Source organism: Hipposideros armiger, unplaced genomic scaffold (genome assembly GCF_001890085.2).
Source record: "Hipposideros armiger isolate ML-2016 unplaced genomic scaffold, ASM189008v1 scaffold_97, whole genome shotgun sequence".
In the NCBI taxonomy this organism is placed as follows: Eukaryota; Metazoa; Chordata; class Mammalia; order Chiroptera; family Hipposideridae; genus Hipposideros; species Hipposideros armiger.
In genome coordinates this window covers 2720982-2745781 of record NW_017731447.1, presented here as the reverse complement: position 1 = coordinate 2745781, position 24800 = coordinate 2720982, and the positions used below count along the sequence as shown (strand labels likewise).

General features: G+C 38.8%; 1 protein-coding gene across 1 annotated transcript in view; it reads left to right on the top strand.

Annotated features, from left to right (window-relative positions):
* The first annotated feature begins 366 nt into the window (after positions 1–366).
* The window catches only part of NRF1 (nuclear respiratory factor 1), a 126516-nt gene continuing 102082 nt past the window's right edge, over positions 367–24800 (top strand). Inside the window, exon 1 of the mRNA XM_019646089.1 lies at positions 367–627. The gene's annotated coding sequence lies outside the window, so the exon portion shown is untranslated. The remainder of the gene's footprint in view (positions 628–24800) is intronic.

The following is a 24800-nucleotide window of genomic DNA, read 5'->3' as shown; positions in this document are numbered from 1 at the left end:
GGAGGCTGGCTCTTGGGGCGACCGAAGCTTCCCTCCCGCCGGGACGGCGTGGGCTTGTTACCCAGGTAGACTGGGGGACGCTGGAATATGGCGCGTTGCCCACCTTCTTGCAAGTTAGGAGGCGGCCCGGGCGGCAGCGACGGCAGTTCGAGGAGGAGGGCGCAAAGTCCTTTTGTACGCAGAAATAAGGAGCGACATTGTGTTTTCTTCCCGGTCTGAGATGCTGCCCGTGCAGGGGCCGCGGTTCTTCCTGTGCGTGGGGTGGTGGTCCCCTGGGTGAGCGAGCGGGGGAGTGGCGCGACCCTTGGAAGGAACAGAACCTTTGCTGCTGGAAGACAGGAGCTCTAGGTGGCCTTGTGCATGGGTATTATACCATATTCCCAGCTTTTCGGGGACTCAAGGGTTTGCCCCCGCATGTTATCCACTTCAGGGTGCATCGATGTCCACCGCCTTTCTCACCTGTTGTATCGTGGCTGGTCCCAAAGTTTTCTACAGTGCATCTCGCTGTGCCCATCAGAACTTGAAGTTGTTTAAAAATCTTAATATTTTTAGGGCTTCCAGTGGTATCTGCTTCAACCAGTTGGAGGAGCTATAGCCTGGTCTCCGTCCCTTCTTTTCAAGCATTAGGTTAGACTATATTAATTGCTTACTTTAGAGCTGGTGTCAGTTGTGCTTTCTGTGGTCAGAGCAAAATGCACATTTTCTTAAGTGTGCAGAGACAGTGTATTGGGAAACTCTCAGGGTGAAAGGTAGTGTCAGTGAACCTGTCAGCTTTCCCAGGGTATCATCTGCGTTAACAGTGACCCTTTCCCCATTTCATCTCTGCCCAGCCTTTAAAATATTTCTTTTCCTTTGGCTTTGAACAGTAAGTTATTGGGTGGTTCCTCACTCAAGGAAAAGGGGGGGGGGTGGGACCTTGGAGATGCTGGTTTTGTATGTGTTATTCAGGTAACCTGACTCCCTAGAATTATGTTTGGACGTTCATGATGTGTTATCCCCATAAGGTAGTGGAAATATGATTAGTCCTGTCTGCGCATCTGAGTGTAATTTCCTTATTTTATTGAGCACAAAAGCAAACATACAATTATCGCATGTAATGTAGTATACTTAAATCGTGTACAGAATTTTTTGTGTCAAGGGACTATTTTTTTTTCTTCTGACAGCATCCTTATTTGAAGTCCTTTGATTTCATCTCACCTGCCTGCCTTCTACCCCCATCTCAAACTCAGTTTATATGAGGGAAAGTAACTTTCTACATAGTAGTCAGTGGTCGTATTCTCATTTAGAAAAAAGTTTCTTAACCCCCAAGCCAGGAGTTTTATGGAAATAGTTTTCTTACCAGGTTTTAAGGAAATTTAGCTTGTGGACTAAGGGATGTAACTGTAGGAGGAGGGATATGAGGGCCCTCGTTCAGACATAGAAGGGATTAAAAGTAGGGATTTCAGGTTTCCCTCCCAATTCATGTACATTCCAATGGAACCCAAAATTGTAGGTTTTTGATTTATTGACTCACAATTATGCATCCATCTCTAATTTTGCTGTGGAGCTGAAGACCAACTTCCCATAGTTTAAATACCTGAATTTGCATTGCCTGCAGGTTCAACCAGATCCCTGGGTTGTCTTCAAGAAGTATTTTATGTGAAATAATGACAAATGGGTAACTGTTTTAATGGAAATACAAGCTCTGTGGGGTCTGGGATTACATTTTTTATACCTCTTTTCTTATGTGTAATAAGATATTCAGTAAATGTTTGTTGGGGAATAATAATGCTGAATAGTAATTATTGAAATTATTTAAATTTTTAAATTAAATTTAAAATTATTAAAAATTGTTTTCACAAGTATTTGAAAAGGTATCCTGATATTTTAGTTTCTAGAAGGGCTATGAACTGTTAGCCTTTAGAAGCACAGCTTCTAGTCCTCTGGAGAATAGGAAGTTATTTCATACCTTCAGCTCCTGTCATATCTTTGCAAGCCCAGGGCTTCATGCTGTATCGGGCTTGTTCATCCACTCAATGCTACTGTGAAAAGTTGGAGGGTAAAGGGGGAACCCTGTGGATTATTGAGTCTCAGAAGTGCCTACTCTAACCTTAAGCATTTCCATGTACTCTGTCTGGGGCTGTAATTAGCCCAGGAAATGTGATATTTGAATTTGATGTTTGTGTGTGATGCTTGTTAATACATATATAAGTAGTATTTGGAAAATCAGCCTTACGAATAAATACCAATCTTTGGTTTTGTAAAAAACATTTCAGAAAATGTTCTATACTAAAGGACATTTTCTTTCTCTTATGTTTTCCTTGAGAGCTAAAGCTTGTGTTTTCAGCCTGAGCTTAGTCAAATATAATTTTCCACGAATGCTTAGTAAAACAGCAATGAAATAGAAACCCACTTGTTAAGTTTATTTTAGAAAAATTTTATTTAGACCAAGTCCAATCAGTGTTTTTTGAGGCTGAATAATACATGTTAATTTTTGTGGACTATGTATCAATCATTCAGTTTCTTCCTTATTAGCTAGAGGGTGTTACCCACTTTCTTGGTTTTTCAGTTAGTGTTTTTATTCTACTAAGGTGAACAGGCTGGAAGAGAAATAATAAAAGGAGGGGAAACAAATGAATTTCAGGTGTTTCCAGAAGATTACAACCACATTGGACTATTGGAAACTTTTAATCCTGGATCAGCAAGAATGCTTTGTCTGAACTTATTTTGATGTAACAGAATTTATGGGAAAATGAATATTTGCTGAAGGAAAATAAATGGATTATATATACCTTGGGATATATATTTTTCTGAAGTGCAGTTTAGAATTAGGCTAATTTGGTTTTAACCCCACTCAACACAGTTTAGTTATCAAAGCTTCAAAAAAGCTTTATTGTTTTCCTTTTCATCATGTTGTCTGTATACCTACAATGTCCTAAAATGTGAACATTAAATGAACTGAAAAAAAATCAGAAATACAACTTTATAGAACTACTGTAGTGTATTTTAAAAAAGAAAGAAAACAAAACCCTAGGGGGTAATTAAGGCAGAGCTACCACATTTGTGATCTCTTGAGGCAAATCTGTATTGAGTCATCAATAGCAGTCACTTAAAAGATAAGCTGAACATGAGGAATTGTCTCCAGAGTCCCAGATGTCATAACCTGCCTTATCAAACTACCATTGGGCCATGTCTAGTGAGGGAGGAGAGAGAGTTGGGGAAGAGTGTGTTGGGAGAAGCCATGGTGGGGTGGGTTGGGAGGGTGGTGGTGTGAAGGATACTGGCAAAAGAATCTAGTTTTATAGATTAGGATGATCTGGAATTTTGGAGGTAACAGTTTTTAAAACAAGCTAAAAAAGCTACTTTTGCATGGGTCATCAGGTGATTTAGACTACTGTTTATAGTGTATTTAGTATAGAGCTGTAGTATTTAGATTAATTCATGGATGCTGATTTCTGTGGTTACAAATGTGAAAATTTTGGCTGACTGTTTAAGTGGACATTTTCTTAACTCTTAAATGGTGCCTGTTGGATAAACTATGCCAAGCCTTTTTCAGAGTCATGAAGAATGAGCTTTATATGCATAAGCGTTAAGACCATTTTCAAAAAAGAGCTTGTATTTTACTGTTGGTAAAGTCTTTGCTTTTTAGAACTTGGAGAGTCTGTTTTATTGCTGCTGCTGAATGCTAATGTGGTTAGGCTGGCAGCTCAACCTACAAAGAACAAGAGGAAGTGAGGAAATGTCCTCATGAAACATTGCTTAAAACTAAGCAGTGGACTAGAAATGGGGAGGTAGGGACTAAGGGACTCAATTCATGTTTTATCTTCAGACGTACCTTCCATTGAGAAATAACCTTAAGTGTGTCTTTCCTTTGGAGTTTTGCCATTCGTTCACCAGACATTGATTAAAGACATACTATATTTCAGGCATGTGCTAGGTGCTAGAGTAACAAACCATGGGCCTTGTCTAATAAGGGAGAAAGATAAGGGCTCAACTAACTATACTACTTGTTGAGAACTATTTAAAATACAGTAAAGAAAGAGTGGTGTGGAATTACAGAGGGAGGGAGGAACTCCTGGGGAGAGGGATGGGTGATGCAAGGAGAATAAGTGAGGTTAGGGAAGACTTCATGGAGGGGATTTTGAGGTAGGACTTTGAAGGGTGAGTAGCAGTTTTACTGATGGAGAAGAGGCTGGAGGAAGGGCGTTGATAGCCTGAGAAGTAGCAGTCGGTTTTGCTGTACCTAGAGAGCAGTGGAAAAGGAAGCTGATGAGGTTTCGACCTGATTGGGAAGAGCGTGGGGGAGTTACAGATTGTAGTGGGTGAATAGATGATGATGCCTTTAATTAAGGTAGGGATTGGATAGACAAGAACAGAACTTGAGGAGGAACATAATAGAGTATGATTCTAGATGTGGGAATGAAGAGATGTCGAATAGCTACCTATTGACAGATTTGGGAGGAAGGGGGACCAATTAAGAGATGTATTCATTAGCATAATGTCATAGAAACTGCGAAAGAGTGTAAGTCAAGAGCAGGTAAAAGACTGAGGTCAACCTTGTGGAACATCTCTCTATATCTGAGTGTCAAGTGGATGAAGAGGGGCCTTTTGAGGGAAGTTGAAAAAGAATGGGTAAAGGTAAGATCAATGGTGTGGGTTAAAGAAACTGAGGATAGGGGTTAAGGGAATTTTAATAGGGAACTTAGCAATGTGAAACACTACAGAGAGCTCACTGAGATGAAAACTGGATTTGGAAATTGAGACTTAAAAGAAATTTTCTGAATGTGTGTGTGTATGTATGTATTGTTTTGCCAGGAATTCTATGGTAAAGTAGATTTCTAGAGCATTATTGAATATAAGGGTAGGGCCGGTAAACCCAATTAATAGAGGATTCATGCTTAGAAATAGGTCCTATTTCTCCCCTTCTCTCGGGAATTACAGCATAAAAACACTTGGAGAGGACTTAAATTCTAACAATTGGAGTTTATATAGCTGAGTATATATAGTAGACTATATTTGAATATATAGTCTCTTAAAATTCAGAATTCTCTTGAAAGATTTTGAGGTTTCATAATATTTACATGTTAAGCACAGGGGTTTTTAATATGTGTTTTATATATAGTTTTGGGATTCATGGATATATTTTGGCCTTGTGATCCTGATCTCTTGAAATTGTTTGAAAAATTTTGTGCACCTATGTGATATTTCTGGGGAGAGGGTCCATAACTTTTTTGAGATTCTCAAAAGTTCTTAACACACAAAGAAGTCAAGGGCCTTTTCAGTCATGTTAATGATTAAGTCAAATGTTGGTTGTTAGTTGGCTGAAATCAGTTACCTGACAGGTAGATCAAGGGAAAGAATTTTGAGTGGGTGTCTCAGGTGAGAAACTTTGGGAAGATATGAGGCACCTCTAGGAGATAGGAGTGGGAGCACCAGAAGGAAGGTGGGAAAACTGCCAGAGCAAAGCTTAACAATTTCAGAATTTGCCAAGTCTTCTGGACTCCTTGGATTTTTTTTTTAAATACGCCAGGATTCACACTAGTATATGACTGTCGGTGCACTATATACAACAGGCTTTGTGGGGGATCAAATTATTATTGTTTTAAAGAGAAAGTGAGTTTGAACGAAAGCTAAGTGATTCATAGATAACACTAAAAAAACCATTTTTAAGTTAGGAGTTGCTTATAATTTGGAAATTTTAAAAAATATATAAATGTTTTAATCTAATGATTTGTGGCAAGACATTTATTCTCTCCTTGCTTAAATTTTCTGACCACGAAATGAAAAATACCATTGGCCTGTAGGGTCTTTCTGAAATATGACAATTATTGAATACTTTAAGATCTAAGATGATTTAATGCTAACAAATTGTTATTGTTCACATTTCTTAAGTCATTAATAAAATCTAGAAATTCAAGCCAATTATTTTATAGTGTTCCATATTAGAACTTAACTTGATTCCCAGAATATTTCATTCTGAAATCTTAGATAATTAGTCATTTATACTTTCTTTCTCTAATCTTTAGATCCTTGAAATTAGATTAGGAGACAGGTTTTTGTTTTTTTTTTAAAGGATTTTATTGGGGAATTGGGGGAGGGGAACAGCGCTGGGGAATTGGGGAAGGGGAACAGACAAGTTGCTGTCCTTCTGTTCTTCAGTCTAGTTGTGGAGGATGTGGCTTCACTGGCCCACGTTGGTATTATTGTGCTCTTCCCGGATGAGGCAGATCAGTCGCCTGCCTCTGGATGGCTGCTCACAGCGGCTCTTGGCAGCTCACACCAGCTGCCGGCCGCTCACGCTGGCTGCCGGCCACTCACGGTAGCTTATGGCAACCCACTGCAGCGTTCGCCGTCGCCGGCTACTCACAGCAGCCCAGCTCCAGGTTGAGCTGTTGTTCACCGTCTTAGCTGTAGAGGGAAGTGTCACTGGCCCTCATGTGGGATCCGAACCTGGGCTCTGCTGCTCAGAGCTGGCGTCCCAAGCCAACTCTTAACCAACGCGCCACTCAGCCGGCCCAGATTAGGAGACAGTTTTGTTAGCTAGGCCCTAAATTCTGGGGTAGTGGTCTCCAACTTTTCATTGTCACCCTTACAAGTAAAATTTTGAACACACTTTCTGAATCACATTTATAAATGATGTTCCTCTGCTATTGTACTAATACATTTATGTGCATTATAAAATTATGGAAGGCAGAAATTTTAAAAGGATGAAATAAACAGTATTTTTAATGTCTTCCTGAGTTAATGGTGGTTCAGTAACTTATGAGTTTGAGTAGCTTGTTTTTATAAATGTATTTGCTTATAGCTCATAATGTTATTTCTATAATTCCAGTTGATACTGTTTTATAGGATACCCTATAAAAGTATTAGTAAATACAAGAATGATATGAATAAATATACTGAGTAAACCTAAACAGAAAATTTGTGTTGTGTAACTTGTAATTGTGTTTGTGGATTATTTTTACATTCATTAAATCTACAAAGATCCCTAAATAGAACTGAAGTATTCTCTTTTCCTGTTTTTGTTTTTGTTTTTGTTTGTCCTTTGTCTTTCATCAAACAACTATGAAATAAAAATTATTTTCCATGTAAAAACACCATCATAGAACTGTCTGTTGACCCAAAACTGGCTTTAGGTACTAAGTCTAAAAAAGAAATACTTCTGATATCACCTATTATGTGACTGAGTCAAAATTTCTGCCTTTCTTCCTTTATTTTTGGCTCTGTATTTTAAAAGATTTTCTACACTGGAAATTTATTGTGAAAATTTTTGGAAAGAAAAAACCCTCCAAAATCAGTGGGTATCTTTGATTTATAAGCATCTAGGTGATTTTCATTTTCTTTCTTGTATCTTTCATTATTTTTCAAATTATCTTTAATAAAAATGCATTATCCTTTATAATTAGAAAAATAAACATAAATATGAATAATATAATTATGGCCCTATGGACTCTCTGTGAGATATGGGGCAGGTAAGTCACTTAACCTCAATGGGCCTTGGTTTCCCCACTTGAAAAATGAAGAGGACAGTAATGGTATTTAAAGTTTCTTGTAAATAAACATTCCTTCTAAAATTAATTCTGAGTCTGTGTTATGACATGTTAAACAATAAATAGGATATTTTCTTATAGTAAAAAGGGCGTGTATATGTGTGTTCATTGTAGAAAAGCAAAGAGAAGAAAATTAAAAATCATAATTGTACCATAAAATTAACAATATTTTAATATATATGGTTTTAGACATTTTCTTAAGTATGCATGTATGCTCATGTGTACACTTACACTATACACACTGTATATGATAATATGGGATAATACTGTGCATACTGTTGTGAACCACTAATGTCTAAGGATATTTATCTATTTTGCCTTGGAACTTTTTTTTAAAGATTTTATTGGGGAATTGGGGGAGGGGAACAGACAAGTTGTTATCCTTTTGTTCTTCAGTCTAGTTGTGGAGGATGTCGCTTCACTGGCCCATGTTGGTATTATCATTGCGCTCTTCCCGGGTGAGGCAGATTGGTACCGGGCATTGGACGGCTGCTCACGGTGGCTGCCAGCTACTCACGGTAGCTTATGGCAGCCCACTGCAGCTTCACTGCAGCCTACGCCATTGCCAGTGACTCAGGGCAGCCCAGCTCCAGGTCAGGCTGTTGATCACCATCTTAGCTGTAGAGGGCGCAGCTCTAATGTGGGATCTGAACTGGGGCCCTGCTGCTCAGAGCTGGCGCTCCCAAGCCAACTCAACCAACATGTCACTCGGCCGGCCCCTTGGAACATTCTTAATGGGTAAGTTATAAATCCATTTGTTTTAGTGAAATATAAAATATTTAAAAGTTTCTCTCCAGGGCCGGCCGAGTGGCTTAGTTGGTTAAGAGTCAGCTTAAGAGCGTGAGCTCTGAGCAACAGGGCCACTGGTTTGATTACCACATGGGCCAGTGATGCTGCACCTGAGCTGAGCTGTCGCTGAGCTACCAACAGGTGGCAGGATGGCTCAGCTGGTGTAACAACTAGATTGCCTGTTCAATGGTGGGCTACGTCCACCTGCAACTAAGACTGAACTCAGCACCTTGAGGTGAGCTGCCGCCTGGATGGCTCAGTGGATAGGGCGTGTACTCTTAACAAGAAGGCTGCTGGTTCGACTCCCGCATGGGATGGTGGCTACGCCCACCTGCAACTAAGATTGAACACAGCACCTTGAGCTCAGAAGCCATGAACTGCCAATGGGCAGCCAGATGGCAACTGGCGCCCTCCACAAACGAAGATTGAAGAACAACAACTTGGATTGTTCCCTTCCCCAATTCCCCAATAAAATCTTTTTTAAAAAAAGTTTCTCTCCAAATATAAATTTTTCCAGGAAATGCTTACTGTCCGTTTCATGCTCTGTGTGGTTTTGCTGAGGTAAGGGTAACTTGGAGTAAGGGTGGAAGGGTTTGCTTAGGAAAGCTTACATAGTGAAGAATGAAAGCTAAATCCTGGGTTAACCTCAATTTCATTCACGTATTAGCTTGCTTTTTTCTCACTCTGCCCTCCTACATCCTGAACTAAGAGTCCTATTATAAGAGTTCTATTTGCAGGGTAGTTTTTGAAGTGAACCAATATATGTGTTATTGATCTTTTATTTTACCCTGGGACCTTCTGAATTGTTATATTCCCCTGAGAGCAAATTAGATATTAGTAACAGCAGTATAATATAGAAGTGTAAAAAATAACTTCTTTGTTTAGCATTGGCTGTGGGGGGTTCTAAAGATTTTATATGCGCACACACACACACACACACACACACACGAAATGCTATGTAATCTATACTTTCCCTCAATGAAGTATGTGATGTATATAATTCTAATTTTATGTAAAGAATAACTGGATCATTCTCAAAGTTAACTTTCTTAAAGATTTTATACAGTGGATTCTCTTTAGAGTTAGTAATGTAATTTTCCTGTCTACTCATTTAGTTCTGTTTTGAATCCCTCTGGTAGCTGGTTTGTTTTTTGTTTTTTATGCAAAATGAAAAGCAACTCTAGGATCAGTAGTCCTTTAGTTATAACAATATCTAAAGTAATCTCTAGTAAATTTTCATCTAAGTATAATATAAAGCCTGAGGAGGTGTGTGTCAGAAGAAAAAAAAGTCTGTTTATTCTCTTCCCTTAATCTGCTTTGAAGATTAGGATCTTTTCTAGGAGAGAAACTTGATCATGTATACCTGACAATTAAGATGCTAAAAACAGCATCTTCCAGACATAGTGGGAGGTGAAGAATCTGGGAGTAAAAAGTATGAACTTTTTGCCTCTTAAACATTTGTTCTCAATTTTTGTGTCTGAAAGATGTGAGAGCAGTACCTAATTCTAATTTGGGAATCTACCAAGATGGTCTGTCTTGACTTGAAGAAACCCATTTTGTAGCTAAATCAGTGGTGTGTATTTAATGCTCTTTAAATAGGTAATTTTGTTTAGTATTTATGAGTTTTGGTATAGTAGTAATTCTTGTCTTTTAAACTAGCATGATTTTGAAATTACCTTTTTAAAAAGAATAATGATTATTTTATAACAACTGTTTTGCCTTAAAGGTAAAAGATTGTGCAGCTGTTCCATGTAAATGTGCATATTCAGATTTGGCCTACCAATAGTTTCAGAATTCTATACCCAGTGGCCTAAGTGAAATGTTTTGGATGCCTCAAATCCCAAAATGAAAGTCCGTTTTCAAACTTAGCCCTGTACCACTCTTGTTTACCTCAGTGAATGAATGGTACCATCATTTCGTCCAGTTTCTCAGAACAAAAACCTAGTCTTTTCATATCTCCAAATCCTGTTTAACTTTCTAAATAAGCTCAATCTGTCCTCTTCATTTCACCATTAACCACTTTTGTCTGAGTTGCTATTGTTACTCTTCTGGACCGTAGCAATAACCTATAACTGGTCCACCCGCTTCCACTCCGTCTGAGTACCAGTGCGTTCTCAGTGCAGCCAGGATGAGTTGATCTTTTCTAAATACACAGGTGTGATCATGTCCCCCATTGAATTTAGGATGAAAACAAAGCTCCTTAATGTAGCTGTACCTACCTTTTAGACTCATTTTGTATCAGCCATGTTCCTCTAATCATAAGGCTTTCCAGTTGCTGTTCCTTTTGCCTGGGAAGCTTTTTCTTCTCTTCCTAGTAAAAATCTAATTTTATTCAGGTCTCTCCCCAAGTATCATTTCCTTAGGGAAGTTTTATCAGATCTCCCTCATTTTTGTACTTTTCCTTCACTATATATGTCTCTGTACATGTCATTTTATATTTGTATATTACTTGATACACATCTGTCTTTCCCACCTTTTTGTTGAGAGGCAGCCAAATTCCATAGATTTCCATTACTGATTTGATTGTGTGGGATGCATTTCCAAAAGAGTTGTATATTATATAGTCTTTTGTGAAAGACTTCTCTTTATAGGCCGACTAAGTTTATACCAGGGAAATAAAACCAATTTTAATTCAGGCCATTTATTTAGAAAACGAATCAAGAAAAACGCATCAATTCAAATTGGTTTAACACATCTTGGTATTGCTTGAGCCCTTTCCATGCTTTCTAAATGAATTACTCATTTCGATTATTTTGACAGCAGGACTAAATAAACTATTTCAAGAGCCTGGTAGGTATCATAGTGTAGGAAGAGCTGGAATAGTCCAAGAATAGTAGGGCTATGGCATCATTACATTCTACCTTGGGTTATTTTTTTTCCCCCTTTTCATTACAGTGTAGGCCAGTGGTTCTTAATCTTTTGTCTCAGGATTCTTTTATACTTTTAAAAATTATTGAGGACTCAAGAGCTTTCGTATGGGTTATAACCTTTTTTTACCATCTTAGAAATTAAAAATGAATTTTGAAAATGTTTATTAATTTAAAAATAATAATACACTCACTACATGTTAAAATCGGTGAAATTTTTTAATAAAAAATAACTAATTTCCAAAACAATTTAATGACAAGAGTAGTATTGTTTTACAGTTGTTGCAAATTTCTTTGATGTCTGGCTTGAGAGAAGACAGCCGGATTCTCCTGCCTACTTTTGCACTCTGTGCAGTATGTTGCTTTGGTTAAAGTAAATGTCAGAAGAACTGGTCTCATACTAGATATGTATTTGGGAAAGGGAAGAGCATTTTAAGAGCCTTTTCGGATAATTGTGGATATTCTTCTTTGATAGTATACCAAAACTCAGTAGTATTAATTTTTTAAAGGTGAGTTGCAATGTGGATTCTGAAACCATCATTGTACTTTGTTAGATTGAAATCTTTTGGTTTATCATGCACTTTGAATGGATCTTTTAATCCATGCATGATTTTGTAACATCATACATTGGTCATTTGGAAAATATTAGTTTACTAAGTTTTGCAGATCCTCCAAATGTTGACACAAATCACATTCTTTAACACTAGTACTGATCTCATCAAAAAAGTCTTATAAGTAATGGAAATCTACCAAGCTCACAGTGGCAGATAAAAGTTTCCCGAAATTCTAATTATCACTTGAAATAACAAATTTTATCATTGGCAACAAATACTGTCAGTTATTTTTTGTGAAGTGATAGGCTCATTTTGTCAATTTTTGAGAAAATATCTGTCAGTTACCAGGTCTGAACAACCATATACTTTGTCTGTCAGCCACTCTTTTAAGTAAAAATGGTTTTCCTTGGGGAAAAAAATGGGTAATTTACTTGCAACTCAAAGCATAGTACATGTGCTTTTTGAAAGTGCTTTTTGCATACTTTCCATTTGGATACCCAGAATAGTAAAAAGACATGAACTTAAGGGCAGAGATTTAATAAAATTAACAATTTTTACTTTTAATACATTCTTAAATAAGCTCTTTTCCCTTTTTTACTGCGAGCACATGAAGAATATAATAACTACTACTACAGTTTGGTGCCATTGCCTTAGATTGTGCTAAGGTGCCAGTAGTTTTACCCTACCTTTTTTTTTTTTTTTTTGGAGGGCAGTGTAACTGGCCCTCATATGTGGGATCTGAACCGGGGCCCTCTGGCATCCCAAGCCAGTTCTTAATCATCGCGCCACTCAGCTGGCCCCCTACCATTGTTTTTGCATCATAAGTGCAAATATAAGCATAGTGACAAAAGGCAAATAATGACTTACCGTATTTGCCGGCGTATAAGACGACTGGGCGTATAAGACGACCCCCTAACATTTCCACTCAAAATACAGAGTTTGTTATATACTCGCCGTATAAGACTACCCCCTCTTCCGCACACCTTCCACACACCAAATAAAAGGTAAAACAATATCAGATTTGATTTGGCCCACTGAAGTGCAAACAAGCGTATTGTATTTCGTGTCACCACATAACCGTTTTGGCGATGTTGAGCCACCATGTCTGCTACATGTTTTTCGAGTTCTGGCCAGTGTGGGGTGCCTCTTCTTAATGCACACTTACCCCTTGGCATACTCTTTAATGCTTTCTCATTTGATTTCCAGTCCCGAACCATCTTTTCTGTTACTCCATATTGTCTTGCAGCAGCACAATTATTATTTTCCTTAGCAAAGTTTATAACTTTCAGTTTAAAATTTGCATCATACTTCTTTCTTTTGGCTGGTGCCATGATAGGGATGATAGGGGTTTGACTGGTCGACATTTTCTATGCTGTACTGTACAATGGTGCAGTATTGTGGTTGGCTGTTGGCTGTATACAAAGCCTGATTTGATTGGTCCCTGCTCCCTGTTTGCCCGCCCTGTCACTATAGCAGTCTGGTCCACCCTTGCATCAGCATCTCCCTGGGACCTCACTAGTGCGCAAGTGTGAGCTCTTCAACATTCTAACAGGCACCATGATAGCGCAAAATCGCGAATCTTCAATGCATATGTAAAGAAATATACGGTAACCCGAATTTACCACACTCGCAAAATCGCATAACAGCAAAATCGCATAACAGCCGAGCATACACCCAGCAGCGCTGCTGATGCCTGAACGGTATGTGGAATGAAGTGGGCGGGCATCGGGAGGCCACTATGGCACGGGGCAAGCACTATGGGCAGTCTATCTGAAGTGTACCTGTCGTATAAGATGACCCCCCACTTGGAGGCATATTTTTCAGGGCCAAAAAATCGTCTTATACGCCGGCAAATACGGTAGTTACTATGAAAATAGTTCTGACCTCATGGATCCCTTGAACAAATCTCAGGGACCCCCCAGGGTTCTGATGCCCTTCCACTTCAATGCCTGGTCGTGGATTTTACACAGGAAAGTGCTCGAAGAATATTTAATGAATGTGATGTGACATCTAAACAGGACAAAACTTGGTGAGTAAAATAATAGGCAGTCTCACATCCATCCAGGCAGTCTTAGACCGCTTTTCCATGGGCAGTTGTGGGAACAGGATGAACAAATGGAGTGTGGATGATAGATAATACACGTGGGAAATGCAATTGATGAAATAAGAACTAAATATAAAGTGATATTGAAATTAGAGTTAACTGGTTTCAGAAATGCGCAGGAAAAGAACACACATGTAGGTAGAGGTACCTACAGAGTTAACAATTCAAGTGGTGTTAGGCGTCTATTAATCTCTCCCTTTTGGATCCTTACATTTGTAGTGGTCAGAGGATCTTCAAGTAAGAGGGATCTGATCTGAAAAGCAAACATCTCATTTAAATTTAATAGGTCACTGCTTGTGCTTGAGCTAGCAAAGTCTTTTCAAAAAGGGTTACAGAAGGTGAATGTTAAAAACAAATCACTTCTTATGAGAATAGTGAGAAAAGCCCTGTGTCCGTGTACACTAAAGATCCAGATAGTTTCAATTGAATAATTTTCCCCTTTAAGGAGGCCTGTGGCATTGACTACCATACTGCTAGCAAACATGAGCTCCAGCAAACCATTGTTTAAAGTGAAGAAGGAAAAGTCCTAGGGTGTCTCGCAACAGTAACAGTGTTGGGAAAGCTGGGCAGCCGCGTTCTCATCAGATGAAGCCGTCCCACCCGCCTGATCTCTGCAGTCTTTTGCTGCCACCGTGCACCCTGCACACTCCAATGCAGTCTGCATTATCTAACTACTATTAACTATAAACTGTTGACATAGTGTATATAAACCACATTTGACGAATAAATATATTTGTAAACTATAAGCATATGAACTATAAAATTACATGAGGTGTAATAAAAAAATACGGTGAATGTTTAAATAAAATTATTACAGTAAAAGACTCATTGCCATTAATCCCCCTCAAAATACTCCCCTCCCCCCCACTTTGAACACGTGGATCCCGTCGTTCTTGCCGCTTTCTGAAGCAGTTGTGGAAGTCCTCTTTCGTGAGTGTCTTTCGTTGAGCTGTCATGGTTGCCTCGATGTCCTAACTCATTTTGACTTTGGGAAAGAGCCAGAAGTCACACGGTGCCCAGTGAATGAGGACACGCCGTAATGTTTTTATTGGACAGAAATCTCTATACCAGAAGTGATGTGTGACACAGAGCCTTTCCTGTTGTGATCACAAAATACGGTGAATGCTGCTGCTGCCATCCAACGGAAAGGCAGGGATCTTCAATACAGGAAGCAGCACTACGAACCTTAGCAACAACATGTGTGAAAAGTTTCAACTTGTTTGGTGCAGTCAGTTGGGTGTGGGCTATGGTTGAGAGAAGATGTGTTTTAAAGTGTGCCGTAGATCATCCTCCATCTTTACAACTCTCCGGTTGTTAGATCACACCTTATAACTATAAAACTATTCAGCGTTATTTAGCTATAGGCTATGGTGATTTAAACTGGAGGTACTCCTTCCTAACTGTGCCTTGACAATCCCTCTCCCCCACTTTTACCATGATTTCTTATGGGAACACTGGTTTTTGATATGTTTTTTTTTTTTAAAGATTTTTATTGGGGAACTGGGGGGATGGGAACAGTGCTGGGGAATTGGGGGAAGGAGAACAGACAATTTGCTGTCGTTTTGTTCTTCAGTCTAGTTGTGGAGGACGTTGCTTCACTGGCCCAAGTTGGCACCATCATTGCGCTCTTCCGGGGCGAGGCACATCGGTCGCCGGCTTCTGGACGGCCGCTCACGGCGGCTGCTGGCCGCTCACGCTGGCTGCTGGCTACACACGGTAGCCCATGGCAACCCACTGCAGCGTTCGCCGTCGCCGGCTACTCACAGCAGCCCAGCTCCAGGTTGAGCTGTTGTTCACCGTCTTAGCTGTAGAGGGAAGTGTCACTGGCCCTCATGTGGGATCCGAACCTGGGCTCTGCTGCTCAGAGCTGGCGTCCCAAGCCAACTCTTAACCAACGCGCCACTCAGCCGGCCCAGATTAGGAGACAGTTTTGTTAGCTAGGCCCTAAATTCTGGGGTAGTGGTCTCCAACTTTTCATTGTCACCCTTACAAGTAAAATTTTGAACACACTTTCTGAATCACATTTATAAATGATGTTCCTCTGCTATTGTACTAATACATTTATGTGCATTATAAAATTATGGAAGGCAGAAATTTTAAAAGGATGAAATAAACAGTATTTTTAATGTCTTCCTGAGTTAATGGTGGTTCAGTAACTTATGAGTTTGAGTAGCTTGTTTTTATAAATGTATTTGCTTATAGCTCATAATGTTATTTCTATAATTCCAGTTGATACTGTTTTATAGGATACCCTATAAAAGTATTAGTAAATACAAGAATGATATGAATAAATATACTGAGTAAACCTAAACAGAAAATTTGTGTTGTGTAACTTGTAATTGTGTTTGTGGATTATTTTTACATTCATTAAATCTACAAAGATCCCTAAATAGAACTGAAGTATTCTCTTTTCCTGTTTTTGTTTTTGTTTTTGTTTGTCCTTTGTCTTTCATCAAACAACTATGAAATAAAAATTATTTTCCATGTAAAAACACCATCATAGAACTGTCTGTTGACCCAAAACTGGCTTTAGGTACTAAGTCTAAAAAAGAAATACTTCTGATATCACCTATTATGTGACTGAGTCAAAATTTCTGCCTTTCTTCCTTTATTTTTGGCTCTGTATTTTAAAAGATTTTCTACACTGGAAATTTATTGTGAAAATTTTTGGAAAGAAAAAACCCTCCAAAATCAGTGGGTATCTTTGATTTATAAGCATCTAGGTGATTTTCATTTTCTTTCTTGTATCTTTCATTATTTTTCAAATTATCTTTAATAAAAATGCATTATCCTTTATAATTAGAAAAATAAACATAAATATGAATAATATAATTATGGCCCTATGGACTCTCTGTGAGATATGGGGCAGGTAAGTCACTTAACCTCAATGGGCCTTGGTTTCCCCACTTGAAAAATGAAGAGGACAGTAATGGTATTTAAAGTTTCTTGTAAATAAACATTCCTTCTAAAATTAATTCTGAGTCTGTGTTATGACATGTTAAACAATAAATAGGATATTTTCTTATAGTAAAAAGGGCGTGTATATGTGTGTTCATTGTAGAAAAGCAAAGAGAAGAAAATTAAAAATCATAATTGTACCATAAAATTAACAATATTTTAATATATATGGTTTTAGACATTTTCTTAAGTATGCATGTATGCTCATGTGTACACTTACACTATACACACTGTATATGATAATATGGGATAATACTGTGCATACTGTTGTGAACCACTAATGTCTAAGGATATTTATCTATTTTGCCTTGGAACTTTTTTTTAAAGATTTTATTGGGGAATTGGGGGAGGGGAACAGACAAGTTGTTATCCTTTTGTTCTTCAGTCTAGTTGTGGAGGATGTCGCTTCACTGGCCCATGTTGGTATTATCATTGCGCTCTTCCCGGGTGAGGCAGATTGGTACNCGGCGACTCATGGCAACCCAGCTCCAAGTTGAGCTGTTGTTCAGCATCTTAGCTGTAGAGGGCAGTGTCACTGGCCCTCACATGGGGGATCCGAACCTGGGCCCTCTGGCGTCCCAAGCCAGTTCTTAACCATCGCGCCTTAACCATCGCGCCACTCGGCCGGCCCCTGATATGTATTTTTTAAAGTTGTAGTTTTATAGAAAAATTGAATGGAAAGTACAGTGAGTTCCCCTATACCCCCTTACCCCCACCCTCTCCTCTCTTAATAACATCCTGCCTTACTTAGTGTGAAAAATTTGTTACAGTTGATGAACCAATAAAATCTGAGGCCATAGTTTACATTAGGATTCACTCTATGTTGTACAGTGTCTGGGTTTTGACAAATGTATTAATGATGTGATCTCCATTATGGTATCATACAGAATGGTTTTCATGCCCCCAAGTCCCCTGTGCTTCTTCCCTTCCTTCTCCCAAACCCTGGTAACCACTGATCTTTTTTACTCTTTCTAGAGTTCTGCCTTTTAAAGGATGTCATGTAATTGGAATCACACAGTATGTAGCCTTTTCAGATTAGCTTCTTATATTTAGCAGTGTGCATTTAAGGTTCTTTCATGTCTTTTCATGGCTTGATAGTTCATTTCTTTTTAGTGCTGAATATTCCATTGTCTGAGCATACCGTGGTTTACTTATGCGTTCACCTGTTGAAGGACATCTTGGTTGCCTTCCAGTTTGGGCAATGATGAGTAAAGCTGCTATAAACACCTGTGTGCAGGTTTTTGCGTGTACATAAATTTTCAACCTATTTGGGTAAATACCAAGGAGTGTAATTGTTGGATCACATAGTAACAATATGTTTAGTTTTGTAAGCAACTGCCAAACTGTTTTCTAAAGTGGCTGACATGTATTTTTAGGTTGCTTGTGCTTTTTCAAAAACACATTCGTCAGGTGTGTAAAGGAATGCCTGGTCTGTGCAGAATCTTAGAGTTTCTTTTGCTCCCTTATTTTCTTCTGGCTAGTTTGAGTCAGGATGCATGCAGGCCCACTTATCCAGTGCTCCCAAGAGGTTGTGTGAAGATAGCTAGTGATGGCAGAATTTGCTGCTTCCTGACAACCCACTCTGTCTTCACACCCCTTTTTAGAAAAGTCATGTGTTGTCTAGAATTCTGCCCTGCCCACCCTAACTTCTTACCTATTTTTTTCTTATTAGGTCCGCATACTATTTATAATTCGTCTTCCTCATACTAGTCTTTTAATGTTTAATGAAAGGGTAATTTTCCCAAAGTCCTTTCCTCTTTAGGTTTAAAGAGCTCTGTTTTTTCCAACTATTCCTTAAACTGTTGGGCCTTTCACAGTCCCAGCAAAATGTAAGGGATTTTTCTACATCTTTAAAAAGTAAAGTACCCAGTGCTAAAAACAGGTGTGGTCGGGTTGATGCAGAAATCCCCTTTTGTTACCCACATTTTACATGTATTGCTTGTCATGTGATGCTTATTTTCTTACTGTTTAATATGAGCCAGCACTCCTGAATATATATATGTATGTATATAATATATATATATATATTTTTTTTCTATGATGATACCATCCTGTGCTTTTCCGCAGTGGTTTTTTAATTGAGACCAAAATTCAGAATGGTATGCTTATGCCTATTCAAATTTATTCTTTGAGATTTTGCTCATTATTTTAGGCTGTTGGAGTCTTTTTGAAATTTGATTTTACCTCCAAGGATGGTCTTCATTATCTCTGACAGCTCTAGTTACCTACCTACTTGACTAACATATCTTTTCTGTCTCTTTAGTTTACAGAACTGTCCCTCGGTTGCTGCCTTTTCTTCCACTTGTTTTCTCAGTGGCGGATTACAGCTTGTGTTAACTTTGATGGATATATGTAGCGAAACATGAAACTCAGATAATAGAGAAACATACATTTGCAAAGCGGCTAGGGAGTTGTGTGCTTGAATCATGTTGAATATCAAGAACCTTTATGTTTCCTTTTCTTGTTTGGATCCTTACTATTTATTAATTAAAATTTTTTTCCCCTCCCCCTTCTCCACTATTTATTAATTTTGATTGTGCAGTCTTTTCTTGTTGGAGCCAGTTCATCTGTTTTCAGCTTTCTCTATGCTTTTCTGTATGTATTGGAAAAGGCACAGCTCAAACACTATGTTTATAAGGCCTGTAAATGAAATGACCCTGGGACTGGTCTGTAAGGCAGAGAACTTAATGGGAGGCTAATCCTTGGGCCTCGGTTTCCCAACTACTTGAATTAACCACGGGGTTTCCACTTGTGCTCTGGGGGTCCTAAGGAGCCTCCGAGGGTCTAGCAGGAGGTGAATGGCTGCAGCCGTTTCTGTTCCAGCCCCTTCAATACCAGAAGTTCCACTTTAATCTTATGTTTTGAGGCTCTGCATAAAATTCTGTTTAAAGAAGGGGTTCCCAGAGGACATGCAGCTTTGATGGTCCATATACACGTGTGTGTCTCTGATTCCATGAGCTTGGAGGACACCCTGAGATTTTTCACTTGGTAAAGGGGGAGAGGGGCTTATTATGCTGTTTGTCTTTTCTTTCCCAGAGCTGGAAATAAGCACTCCCCCCCAATATAAAAGTAATTACATAGTTACTACTTTAAAGGGAGAAAATTTATAAAACAGAAGTACAGTATTCATAATTCCATTCTCCAAGAAGGATAGCATTCTTAACAGTTTCAGTATATATTCTTCCTAGATTATTTTGTTTTCCCATAATCACATCCATATTTTTTAAAATGAGATCACACTCATTCTAGCATATTTTATCACCTGTTTCCTTTTTTTCCTCCCAATTTCCAACAGTATATATTGTGGACATTTTTTCTGTGTCAGTGTTCATCAGTCTGCTTCACCTTTAATGCTTTTGTAGTATTCCTCTGTACTAGTGATTTGTAACTATACTAAGTCAGAGTGAATGAATATTCCTTGTTGCACAACACATGGAATCTATTTAAAGTATAACTCTAGTTTTATTTACATATTGCTTCTGGCACACTCATTTTTTTTCAGTAGTTTACTTTTTATTCACTCTGGAGGGTTGTGATATTTGTTGCTTTTACCAGTTGCTTTCCTTTCCTCTGGTTTGATTACAGATCAGGACCTCAGAAATACTATCCCAAACAAGCTACAGATGTAGATAACCCTTTTCTTTTAGGCAATAGCTCTCATTTAATGCCCCTTTAATAGTTAGAATTCTGTTCTTAAGAATAAAATCTTGGCAGCCAGAATTATACTTGACACTTTTATTCCGGTATATTACTGTTGCTGAGAAAGGCAGTTGACTTGTTTTGACCCAAGTGAGTTTAGTTCTAGAGACTTAGGAAGGTGGCTGACAAGCTGTTTTGGTGCCTTGACAGCCAGCTGTAGGACGCCTATTGTAGCCAGGACCAGGCGGCTGCTGATAGATGTGCATGTTCAATTACATCGGATGGGCCCTTTCCCCTTCTGTTATTTAGCATTTTATCAAAGGTCACATTGAGAAACTGGGAGAAAAATATTTTTATTTTTATAGGGTGATTATTATCTTTTTTTGTACAGTGCGCTATACTTTTTCAAATACTTATTCTAAATGGATGTGACATTTGGTAGTTAGGGAAAATTTTGATTTTTTTTTTGAACAGGACATAAGGAAATACAGTATAAACATTATTTAGGGAAGTTTTATTTCTTTAGAAACTTAGGATCACATATCCTCCCCAACCTTGAAGTTTAGGAATATCTTGTACAGGTTCAACAAATTCTAAAATGGAAATGTTATTCCTAGTTTTAAATGAAGTCATTTTAATATTATATTCAACCACTTTCTAAATTTCATTTATTTCAGTCTTGAAACATATGTGCCTTTTTATTTTTCTCTTTCCTTATCTAGGATTTCTAAGATGACTTTTTCCTTCTTACTACTGTGTCTGTGACTTTGATTATATGCTATCCTAAATTTAATTTTGTAAGTAATTCAAGATATAGTTTATTTTAATGGATTACTCACAAAGTAATTAGGGGGTTTTTAATTTTTGAATGGGTACTGTTCAAAATTAAGATGTTTGACACTTTTTGAAGTGATTATGGGTAGGAACCATTATTATCTTATGCCATTTAGAAAGGTTTGTTTTGTTAGTTTTTGTTTACATTACAAAATCTCTGGGTACTATTTTTCTTTGTCTCAAAATGCATTTCATGTAGTCTTTCCTAGTAATTTAGGAAGTTCTAATTACTCATTTATTCAACAAACGAATGTGAAGGATTAATGTGAGCCTTGAACAGTTCTAGGCGCTGGGGGTAAAGCACTGACTAGTGCAGAAAAATCTTTGCCCTAGTGAACCTACTTTTTAGTGGGTTGAGAAAAAAATTAACAGAAAAACAAATACTACGTCAGGTGGTAATGAGTGCCATTGGGGAAATGATGTCAGCTTGAGATTATCTCCAAACTGTTCAGAAGATTAATCCTCAAAACTACTAAGGCTGCAAATGGAAACCTAAGTTGAATATATAATGGACTTTTGATTTACTATTGATTATTGATTGATGTGTAATTTGAGTGGATTCCCATATGTATTGTCTGCTCTCTTTCATACTACTTTCAGTTTCACAATTGTGTTAATAAATTTTAGTGTGGTTCTATTTTCTGTTGCTTAAAATAATACCTTCCATAGTGCTTTACAGTTAAAAAACATATTCACATTTCATTTTTTAAATGGCCATAGCATAATAGTTATGGTTGAACCATATGAAGTTGCTAATATGTATTTAACTATTTTGGACCTACATAAAACAATTCCATATTGTTCAGTCTAGTATTGTGCTATGCCTGCTTATAAAATTAAAATGTGGACATGTTTTGTAAACTGTAAAGCACTATGCACATTGTCAAGATTTAAATTTTGTTTCTGCCACTTCCTCGTAGCTATAGAACAGTTACTTTACCTTATTGTGCCTCATTTCATCATGTGTCAGTAAGGGTAATAATAATACCTCATAGGGCTGGCCGAGTGGCTAGTTGGTTAAGAGCTGGCTTGGGACGCCAGCTCTGAGCAGCAGAGCCCCGGTTCGGATCCCACATGAGGGCCAGTCATGCTGCCTTCTACAGCTAAGATGGTGAACAACAGCTCAACCTGGAGCTGGGCTGCCATGAGTCGCTGGCGATGGTGTGGGCTTCAGCCCCTGCTGCAGTGGGCTGCCATAAGCTACTGTGTGTGGCTGGCAACCAGCGTGAGTGGCTGGCAGCCAGCGTGAGCTGCCAAGAGCCACTGTGAGCGGCCGTCCGGTGGCCGGCGACCCATCTGCCTCACCTGGGAAGAGCGCAATGATAATAACAACATGGGCCAGTGAAGCGACGTCCTCCACAACTAGACTGAAGAACAAAAGAATAGCAACTTCTCTGTTCCCCTTCCCCGATTTCCCAACGCTGTTCCCCTCCCCCAATTCCCCAATAAAATCTTAAAAAATAATAATAATAATACTTCATAGAATTGTGAGGGTTACATGACATTATTCCAGGGGTGCCAAAAAAATGTTTACAAGTGGACACTTTGGTCAACGTTGCGCAAGCAGTAGTTCGCCATAATCAGAAGTGTCTGGACGCTGATGGTAACCACTTTGAGCACCTCTTGTCATTGCAGAAGTCAAATGTGACTTGTATTCATCGTTTGTTATTGGTATATATTGAGTATTAAAATTTTAATAGTTTTTTCTTTTCTTAAAATGTGTATAAATTTTTTTGGCACCCTCTATATATGCAAGAGGCTTAGAAAAGCACCCAGCACAAAGTAAGGGCTCACTAAACATTAGCTATTACTACCCTGTGCCACAGGCATTATCATTCTCAGTTTTACAGTTAGCTTAACTTATGTAGTTAACCTTGTTTTCTTTTCTTTTTCTTATTTTTAGCTGAGCCATCCTGCCACCTGTTGGTAGCTCAGCAGCAACTCAGCTTGGGCCGGGAATCGAACTGCTGTTGCTCAGAGCTCAAACTCTTGAGCAAGCTCTTAACCAACTGAGCCACTCGGCCAGCCCGTTAACCTTGTTTTCATAGGCTGGTTTGACATCCATAAAGAAAAATGATAGAAATTTGTAAACTGAGATATGATAGGTAATTGTGACTTAGTGTTACCTTACAAAATAGTAGTGGCACTTTTATGACTGATTTGTTGAGGAATTAATGAACCTAAATAATAAGCGTTGACCTCAAAATTTCTAAAAATATAAGCACAGTTTTTAATTATATGCTAAAAGGAGGAAAAATAAATGTTAAAAGGCAGTTAAAAATAGTTTTTATAAAGCATTTAAAAGCAGTAAAATGACACACTTAAGCCACCAGTTCACGCCCCCCTAGTCAACATTTCCACATGGATGTCTAATAGGCTTCTCAGGTTCTTACATTCATTCCCATTTCAGTAAATGGCCACTATGTTCTTCCAGTTGCTTAAACCCAAACCTTGGAGGCCTTCTTCACTCCTCTTTCCCTCTACCCTGCATCCAAATCATCAGGAAATCCTGGCAGCTCTACCCTCAACACGTGCAAAATTTAACCCCTCACCATCTCCACTGCGGCTACTCTGATCCAAGCCACGCTCATCTTTCAGCAGCCTTAATAATTGGTTTTCCTGCTTCCACCCTTTTTTTTTTTTTTTTAGCTGAGCCATCCTGCCATGTTGGCAGCTCCACTCGGGCCAGGAATTGAACCAACTGAGCCACTAGGCTGTCCCTCCTGCTTCCACCCTTTTCCTCCCCTTCAGTCTGCTTTCAGATAGCAGGCCAAGTGAGCCTTTTAAAGTGTAAACCAGAAAATTAAGTTGTATCTCTCCCCTGCTCAAAACCTTTCAAAGACTTGCCATGTCCTTCAGAATAAATTCCAAGGCTCTTATGTAGTCCTCAAGGTCCTACAAACCTGACCCAGACTAACCTCTGACCTGTCTGCCTCTCCTCCCCTAGCTTAGGGCGCGTCAGGCACAGGGGCACTTTGCTGTACCTTGGTGACACCAAGCAGGCTCCTGCCTCAGCATCTTTGCATTTGCTCCTCGAGCTGCCTGGAGACTCTTACCTCAGGTATTTCCTACTATCTCCCTCACTTCCTGCAGATCTGAGCTCAGACATCTTGTCAGAAAGGCATTCCCTGACCATCACCTCCCACTCCCGCCCCCACCTCTCTTTTTTCTAATATATTATGTATATATTTGTTGATTGTTTATCTCCCTCTGGAAGGATGGAGGGAGATAAACAATAATGTTCACAGCTGTCTCCTGTATCATGCTTGACACACAGGAGGTGATTCTCATGTACCTGCTGAATGAATGAATGTATTGAATCTTTTGGCAAGGCCATCTCAGCGCTTCCTCTGCATTTGACATTGTTGATTTCTCCCTGCATTTGGCTACTTTGGCACTACTGTGTCCTGATTCTCATATTTCCGTCTAACTTCCTCTCATTCTTCTTCACATTCCCCCCCCCCCCATAACCCTTTGAAGATTCCCCAGGTCTCCTTGCTTATTTTATCGTCCCACTTTACGTATT